This window comes from Nerophis ophidion, linkage group LG02 (genome assembly GCF_033978795.1).
Source record: "Nerophis ophidion isolate RoL-2023_Sa linkage group LG02, RoL_Noph_v1.0, whole genome shotgun sequence".
NCBI lineage: Eukaryota > Metazoa > Chordata > Actinopteri > Syngnathiformes > Syngnathidae > Nerophis > Nerophis ophidion.
In genome coordinates, this window is record NC_084612.1 from 86,808,433 (window position 1) to 86,817,332 (window position 8,900).

An 8,900-nucleotide genomic window follows, 5' to 3' on the forward strand; every position below is an offset into this window, starting at 1 on the left:
GTGGAGTGCCATCTCCGCGTTGGGGAGGAGACCCTGCCCCAAGTGGAGGAGTTCAAGTACCTAGGAGTCTTGTTCACGAGTGAGGGAAGAGTGGATCGTGAGATCGACAGGCGGATCGGTGCGGCGTCTTCAGTAATGCGGACGTTGTACCGATCCGTTGTGGTGAAGAAGGAGCTGAGCCGGAAGGCAAAGCTCTCAATTTACCGGTCGATCTACGTTCCCATCCTCACCTATGGTCATGAGCTTTGAGTCATGACCGAAAGGATAAGATCACGGGTACAAGCGGCCGAAATGAGTTTCCTCTCCCTTAGAGATAGGGTGAGAAGCTCTGCCATCCGGGAGGAACTCAAAGTAAAGCCGCTGCTCCTTCACATCGAGAGGAGCCAGATGAGGTGGTTCGGGCATCTGGTCAGGATGCCACCCGAACGCCTCCCTAGGGAGGTGTTTAGGGCACGTCCAACCGGTAGGAGGCCACGGGGAAGACCCAGGACACGTTGGGAAGACTATGTCTCCCGGCTGGCCTGGGAACGCCTCGGGATCCCCCGGGAAGAGCTAGACGAAGTGGCTGGGGAGAGGGAAGTCTGGGTTTCCCTGCTTAGGCTGTTGCCCCCGCGACCCGACCTCGGATAAGCGGAAGATGATGGATGGATGGATGGATGTGAAAAGGAAATGTCATATTTTTTGGAAGCTCATCTTGTACTTGTCTTTGTTTGTAGGGTTAGGCACAATAAGTGTTCAACTTCAGCCTATACCGTTTCGGTCTGCAACATTTGTATTTGTTTTAAGTTTATGAAAGTACAACTGTTTGTTTATAAATGTACATCTGTTTGTTTATGTAAAATTGTTTATTTTGTTGACCATTGACTGAAGAAATAATAAACTAACTAACTAACTTCACCATGAATTAGCTCCAGCCTATCTTGCCGATTGTATTGTACCATATGTCCCGGCAAGAAATCTGCGTTCAAAAGACTCCGGCTTATTAGTGATTCCTAGAGCTCAAAAAAAAGTCTGCGGGCTATAGAGCGTTTTCCGTTCGGGCTCCAGTACTCTGGAATGCCCTCCCGGTAACAGTTCGAGATGCTACCTCAGTAGAAGCATTTAAGTCTCATCTTAAAACTCATCTGTATACTCTAGCCTTTAAATAGACCTCCTTTTTAGACCAGTTGATCTGCCGCTTCTTTTCTTTCTCCTATGTCCCCCCCTCCCTTGTGGAGGGGGTCCGGTCCGATGACCATGGATGAAGTACTGACTGTCCAGAGTCGAGACCCAGGATGGACCGCTCGTCGGGACCCAGGATGGACCGCTCGCCTGTATCGGTTGGGGACATCTCTACGCTGCTGATCCGCTTGAGATGGTTTCCTGTGGACGGGACTCTCACTGCTGTCTTGGAGCCACTATGGATTGAACTTTCACAGTATCATGTTAGACCCGCTCGACATCCATTGCTTTCGGTCCCCTAGAGGGGGGGGGTTGCCCACATCTGAGGTCCTCTCCAAGGTTTCTCATAGTCAGCATTGTCACTGGCGTCCCACTGGATGTGAATTCTCCCTGCCCACTGGGTGTGAGTTTTCCTTGCCCTTTTGTGGGTTCTTCCGAGGATGTTGTAGTCGTAATGATTTGTGCAGTCCTTTGAGACATTTGTGATTTGGGGCTATATAAATAAACATTGATTGATTGATGAATTGATTAACGTGGACCCCGACTTAAACAAGTTGAAAAACGTATTGGGGTGTTACCATTTAGTGGTCAATTGTACGGAATATGTGCTGTTCTGTGCAATTTACTAATACAAGTTTCAATCAATTAATCAAGCCGCAGTTTGCATTCACATCTGAATAAAAAAAATTTGATTTGACAAGTGAAAAGTATGACTACAGCAGGGGTCTGCAAACTGCGGTTCCAGAGCCTTTTAGCGCCGCCCTAGTAGCTCCTTGGAGCTTTTTAAAAAATGTATGAAAATAGAAAAATATTGGGAAAAAATATATATTTTTGTTCTAATAGGGTTTCTGTAGGAAGACTAATTGTTAGAAAATCTCACTGTTTATATTAAACGTGATTCTCTGAGAGCGCTGTTTTGTCCTACTACTTTTGGCGGTCCTTGAACTAGTTTGGTTACATGTATAACATTCTTCAACGATGCCAGAGAAAGACCTATTTTATGCCACTCATTCTTTGTCTCATTTTGTCCACCAAACTTTTTATGCTTTGTTGATGTTATTGACCTGCGATGAGGTGGCGACTTGTCCAGGGTGTACCCCGCCTTCTGCCCGATTGTAGCTGAGATAGGCGCCAGCGCCCCCCGCGACCCCGAAAGGGAATAAGCGGTAGGAAATGGATGGATGGATGGATGTTATTGACTTGTGTTGAGTGCTTATCAAGCATATTTGGTCAGTGCATGACTGCAAGCTAATCGATGCTAACATGCTATTTAGGATAGCTGTATGTACATCTTGCATCATTATGCCTCACTAGTAGGTATCCATCCATCCATTTTCTACCGATTATTCCCTTTTGGGGTCGCTGGTGCCTATCTCAGCTACAATCGGGCGGAAGGCGGTGAACACCCTGGACAAGTCGCCACCTCATCGCAGGGCCACTAGTAGGTATATTGGAGTTAATTTAATTTCCTTTACTTATATCCTCTCTGTATTTAATTTATATTTTTATTTCTCATGACATATTATCTGTATGTAATATTGGCTGCATGTCTGATAGTTGTTTGTGCGGCGTGTTGTTCCAGACCACAGCAAACGTAACCCGCCTTGCAAAGATTGTTATAATTCCATTAAAAGAAGACAGTTTACTTTAAGTTGGACACACACATCTTTACTTTTGGCAATTCTAAGCCAGTAATTTAGAGGCGTTATCTCAGCCTTTGGGGCAGCACGGTGAAAGAGGGGTTCGTGCGTCTGCCTCACAATACGAAGGTCCCGAGTAGTCCTGGGTTCAATCCCGGGCTCGGGATCTTTCTGTGTGGAGTTTGCATGTTCTCCCCGTGACTGCGTGGGTTCCCTCCGGGTACTCCGGCTTCCTCCCACCTCCAAAGACATGCACCTGGGGATAGGTTGATTGGCAACACTAAATTGGCCCTAGTGTGTGAATGTAAGTGAATGTTGTCTATCTGTGTTGGCCCTGCGATGAGGTGGCGACTTGTCCTGTGTGTACCCCGCCTTCCGCCCGATAGTAACTGAGATAAGCACCAGCGTTCCCGCGACCCCAAAAGGGAATAAGCGGTAGATAAATGGATGGATGGATGTTGTCCGTCTGTCTGTGTTGGCCCTGCGATGAGGTGACGACTTGTCCAGGGTGTACACCGCCTTCCACCCGGTTGTAGCTGAGATAGGCACTAGCGTTCCCGCGACCCTAAAGGGGAATAAGCGGTAGGAAATGGATGGATGGATGTTGTGCGTCTGTCTGTGTTGGCCCTGCGATGAGGTGGCGGCTTGTCCATGGTGTACGCCGCCTTCCACCCGGTTGTAGCTGAGATAGGCACCAGCGCCCCCCGCGACCCCAAAGGGAATAAGCGGTAGAAAATGGATGGATGGATGGATGTTGTGCGTCTGTCTGTGTTGGCCCGGCGATGAGGTGACGACTTGTCCAGGGTGTACGCCGCCTTCCGCCCGATTGTAACTGAGATAAGCACCAGCGTTCTCGCGACCCCAAAAGGGAATAAGCGGTAGAAAATGGATGGATGGATGTTGTGCGTCTGTCTGTGTTGGCCCTGCGATGAGGTGGCGGCTTGTCCAGGGTGTACGCCGCCTTCCGCCCGATTGTAACTGAGATAAGCACCAGCGTTCCCGCGACCCCAAAGGGAATAAGCGGTAGAAAATGGACGGATGGATGTTGTCCGTCTGTCTGTGTTGGCCCTGCGATGAGGTGGCGACTTGTCCTGTGTGTACCCCGCCTTCCGCCCGATAGTAACTGAGATAAGCACCAGCGTTCCCGTGACCCCAAAAGGGAATAAGCAGTAGAAAATGGACGGATGGATGTTGTCCGTCTGTCTGTGTTGGCCCTGCGATGAGGTGGCGGCTTGTCCAGGGTGTACACCGCCTTCCACCCGGTTGTAGCTGAGATAGGCACTAGCGTTCCCGCGACCCTAAAGGGGAATAAGCGGTAGAAAATGGATGGATGGATGTTGTGCGTCTGTCTGTGTTGGCCCGGCGATGAGGTGACGACTTGTCCAGGGTGTACGCCGCCTTCCGCCCGACTGTAGCTGATAGGCACCAGCGCCCCCCGCGACCCCAAAGGTAATAAGCGGTAGAAAATGGATGGATGGATGTTGTCCGTCTGTCTGTGTTGGCCCTGCGATGAGGTGGCGGCTTGTCCAGGGTGTACACCGCCTTCCACCCGGTTGTAGCTGAGATAGGCACTAGCGTTCCCGCGACCCTAAAGGGGAATAAGCGGTAGAAAATGGATGGATGGATGTTGTGCGTCTGTCTGTGTTGGCCCTGCGATGAGGTGACGACTTGTCCAGGGTGTACACCGCCTTCCGCCCGACTGTAGCTGATAGGCACCAGCGCCCCCCGCGACCCCAAAGGGAATAAGCGGTAGAATGGGTTTACGCCGCCTTCCGCCCGATTGTAACTGAGATAAGCACCAGCGTTCCCGCGACCCCAAAAGGGAATAAGCGGGTAGAAAATGGACGGATGGATGTTGTGCGTCTGTCTGTGTTGGCCCGGCGATGAGGTGACGACTTGTCCAGGGTGTACACCGCCTTCCACCCGGTTGTAGCTGAGATAGGCACTAGCGTTTCCGCGACCCTAAAGGGGAATAAGCGGTAGAAAATGGACGGATGGATGTTGTGCGTCTGTCTGTGTTGGCCCTGCGATGAGGTGACGACTTGTCCAGGGTGTACACCGCCTTCCACCCGGTTGTAGCTGAGATAGGCACTAGCGTTCCCGCGACCCCAAAAGGGAATAAGCGGTAATATGGGTGTACGCCGCCTTCCGCCTGATTGTAACTGAGATAAGCACCAGCGTTCCCGCGACCCCAAAAGGGAATAAGCGGTAGAAAATGGATGGATGGATGTTGTGCGTCTGTCTGTGTTGGCCCGGCGATGAGGTGACGACTTGTCCAGGGTGTACACCGCCTTCCGCCCGACTGTAGCTGATAGGCACCAGCGCCCCCCGCGACCCCAAAGGGAATAAGCGGTAGAAAATGGACGGATGGATGTTGTCCGTCTGTCTGTGTTGGCCCTGCGATGAGGTGGCGGCTTGTCCAGGGTGTACGCCTCCTTCCACCCGGTTGTAGCTGAGATAGGCACTAGCGTTCCCGCGACCCCAAAGGGGAATAAGCGGTAGAAAATGGATGGATGGATGTTGTGCGTCTGTCTGTGTTGGCCCGGCGATGAGGTGACGACTTGTCCAGGGTGTACGCCGCCTTCCACCCGGTTGTAGCTGAGATAGGCACTAGCGTTCCTGCGACCCCAAAAGAGAATAAGCGGTAGAAAATGGATGGATGGATGTTGTGCGTCTGTCTGTGTTGGCCCGGCGATGAGGTGACGACTTGTCCAGGGTGTACACCGCCTTCCACCCGGTTGTAGCTGAGATAGGCACTAGCGTTCCCGCGACCCCAAAGGGAATAAGCGGTAGAAAATGGATGGATGGGTGTTGTGCGTCTGTCTGTGTTGGCCCTGCGATGAGGTGGCGACTTGTCCAGGGTGTACGCCGCCTTCCACCCGGTTGTAGCTGAGATAGGCACTAGCGTTCCCGCGACCCTAAAGGGGAATAAGCGGTAGAAAATGGATGGATGGATGTTGTCCGTCTGTCTGTGTTGGCCCTGCGATGAGGTGGCGACTTGTCCAGGGTGTACGCCGCCTTCCACCCGGTTGTAGCTGAGATAGGCACTAGCGTTCCCGCGACCCTAAAGGGGAATAAGCGGTAGAAAATGGATGGATGGATGTTGTCCGTCTGTCTGTGTTGGCCCTGCGATGAGGTGACGACTTGTCCAGGGTGTACGCCGCCTTCCGCCCGACTGTAGCTGATAGGCACCAGCGCCCCCCACGACCCCAAAGGGAATAAGCGGTAGAAAATGGACGGATGGGTGTTGTGCGTCTGTCTGTGTTGGCCCTGTGATGAGGTGGCGACTTGTCCAGGGTGTACGCCGCCTTCCACCCGGTTGTAGCTGAGATAGGCACTAGCGTTCCCGCGACCCTAAAGGGGAATAAGCGGTAGAAAATGGATGGATGGATGTTGTCCGTCTGTCTGTGTTGGCCCTGCGATGAGGTGGCGACTTGTCCAGGGTGTACGCCGCCTTCCACCCGGTTGTAGCTGAGATAGGCACTAGCGTTCCCGCGACCCTAAAGGGGAATAAGCGGTAGAAAATGGATGGATGGATGTTGTCCGTCTGTCTGTGTTGGCCCTGCGATGAGGTGACGACTTGTCCAGGGTGTACACGCCTTCCACCCGGTTGTAGCTGAGATAGGCACTAGCGTTCCCGCGACCCCAAAGGGGAATAAGCGGTAGGAAATGGATGGATGGATGTTGTGCGTCTGTCTGTGTTGGCCCTGCGATGAGGTGACGACTTGTCCAGGGTGTACGCCGCCTTCCGCCCGACTGTAGCTGATAGGCACCAGCGCCCCCCGCGACCCCAAAGGGAATAAGCGGTAGAAAATGGACGGATGGATGTTGTGCGTCTGTCTGTGTTGGCCCTGCGATGAGGTGACGACTTGTCCAGGGTGTACGCCGCCTTCCGCCCGATTGTAACTGAGATAAGCACCAGCGTTCTCGCGACCCCAAAAGGGAATAAGCGGTAGATAAATGGATGGATGGATGTTGTCCGTCTGTCTGTGTTAGCCCGGCGATGAGGTGACGACTTGTCCAGGGTGTACACCGCCTTCCGCCCGACTGTACCTGATAGGCACTAGCGTTCCCGCGACCCCAAAGGGAATAAGCGGTAGAAAATGGATGGATGGATGTTGTCCGTCTGTCTGTGTTGGCCCGGCGATGAGGTGACGACTTGTCCAGGGTGTACGCCGCCTTCCGCCCGACTGTAGCTGATAGGCACCAGCGCCCCCCGCGACCCCAAAGGGAATAAGCGGTAGAAAATGGATGGATGGATGTTGTGCGTCTGTCTGTGTTGGCTTGGCGATGAGGTGACGACTTGTCCAGGGTGTACGCCGCCTTCCGCCCGATTGTAGCTGAGATAAGCACCAGCGTTCCCGCGACCCCAAAAGGGAATAAGCGGTAGAAAATGGATGGATGGATGGATGTTGTGCGTCTGTCTGTGTTGGCCCTGCGATGAGGTGGCGGCTTGTCCAGGGTGTACGCCGCCTTCCACCCGGTTGTAGCTGAGATAGGCACTAGCGTTCCCGCGACCCTAAAGGGGAATAAGCGGTAGAAAATGGACGGATGGATGTTGTGCGTCTGTCTGTGTTGGCCCGGCGATGAGGTGACGACTTGTCCAGGGTGCACGCCGCCTTCCACCCGGTTGTAGCTGAGATAAGCACCAGCGTTCCCGCGACCCCAAAAGGGAATAAGCGGTAGAAAATGGATGGATGGATGGATGTTGTGCGTCTGTCTGTGTTGGCCTGGCGATGAGGTGACGACTTGTCCAGGGTGTACACCGCCTTCCGCCCGATTGTAGCTGAGATAAGCACCAGCGTTCCCGCGACCCCAAAAGGGAATAAGCGGTAGAAAATGGATGGATGGATGGATGTTGTGCGTCTGTCTGTGTTGGCCCTGCGATGAGGTGGCGGCTTGTCCAGGGTGTACGCCGCCTTCCACCCGGTTGTAGCTGAGATAGGCACTAGCGTTCCCGCGACCCTAAAGGGGAATAAGCGGTAGAAAATGGACGGATGGATGTTGTGCGTCTGTCTGTGTTGGCCCGGCGATGAGGTGACGACTTGTCCAGGGTGCACGCCGCCTTCCACCCGGTTGTAGCTGAGATAGGCACTAGCGTTCCCGCGACCCCAAAGGGGAATAAGCGGTAGTAAATGGATGGATGGATGGATGTTGTGCGTCTGTCTGTGTTGGCCCGGCGATGAGGTGACGACTTGTCCAGGGTGTACGCCGCCTTCCGCCCGATTGTAACTGAGATAAGCACCAGCGTTCCCGCGACCCCAAAAGGGAATAAGCGATAGAAAATGGACGGATGGATGTTGTGCGTCTGTCTGTGTTGGCCCTGCGATGAGGTGGCGACTTGTCCTGTGTGTACCCCGCCTTCTGCCCGATAGTAACTGAGATAAGCACCAGCGTTCCCGCGACCCCAAAAGGGAATAAGTGGTAGAAAATGGACGGATGGATGTTGTTTGTCTGTCTGTGTTGGCCCGGCGATGAGGTGACGACTTGTCCAGGGTGTACACCGCCTTCCGCCCGACTGTAGCTGAGATAGGCACTAGCGTTCCCGCGACCCCAAAGGGGAATAAGCGGTAGAAAATGGATGGATGGATGGATGTTGTGCGTCTGTCTGTGTTGGCCCGGCGATGAGGTGACGACTTGTCCAGGGTGTACGCCGCCTTCCGCCCGATTGTAACTGAGATAAGCACCAGCGTTCTCGCGACCCCAAAAGGGAATAAGCGGTAGATAAATGGATGGATGGATGTTGTCCGTCTGTCTGTGTTAGCCCGGCGATGAGGTGACGACTTGTCCAGGGTGTACGCCGCCTTCCGCCCGATTGTAACTGAGATAAGCACCAGCGTTCTCGCGACCCCAAGGAGAATAAGCGGTAGAAAATGGACGGATGGATGTTGTCCGTCTGTCTGTGTTGGCCCGGCGATGAGGTGACGACTTGTCCAGGGTGTACACCGCCTTCCGCCCGACTAGCTGATAGGCACCAGCGACCCCAAAGGGAATAAGCGGTAGAAAAATGGATGGATGGATGGATATCTCACCCTCTGAGAAGCCTGCGTTTTAATAATATTCTCCAATGTTGTAAAAATGTGTAGAATAAATTTTACA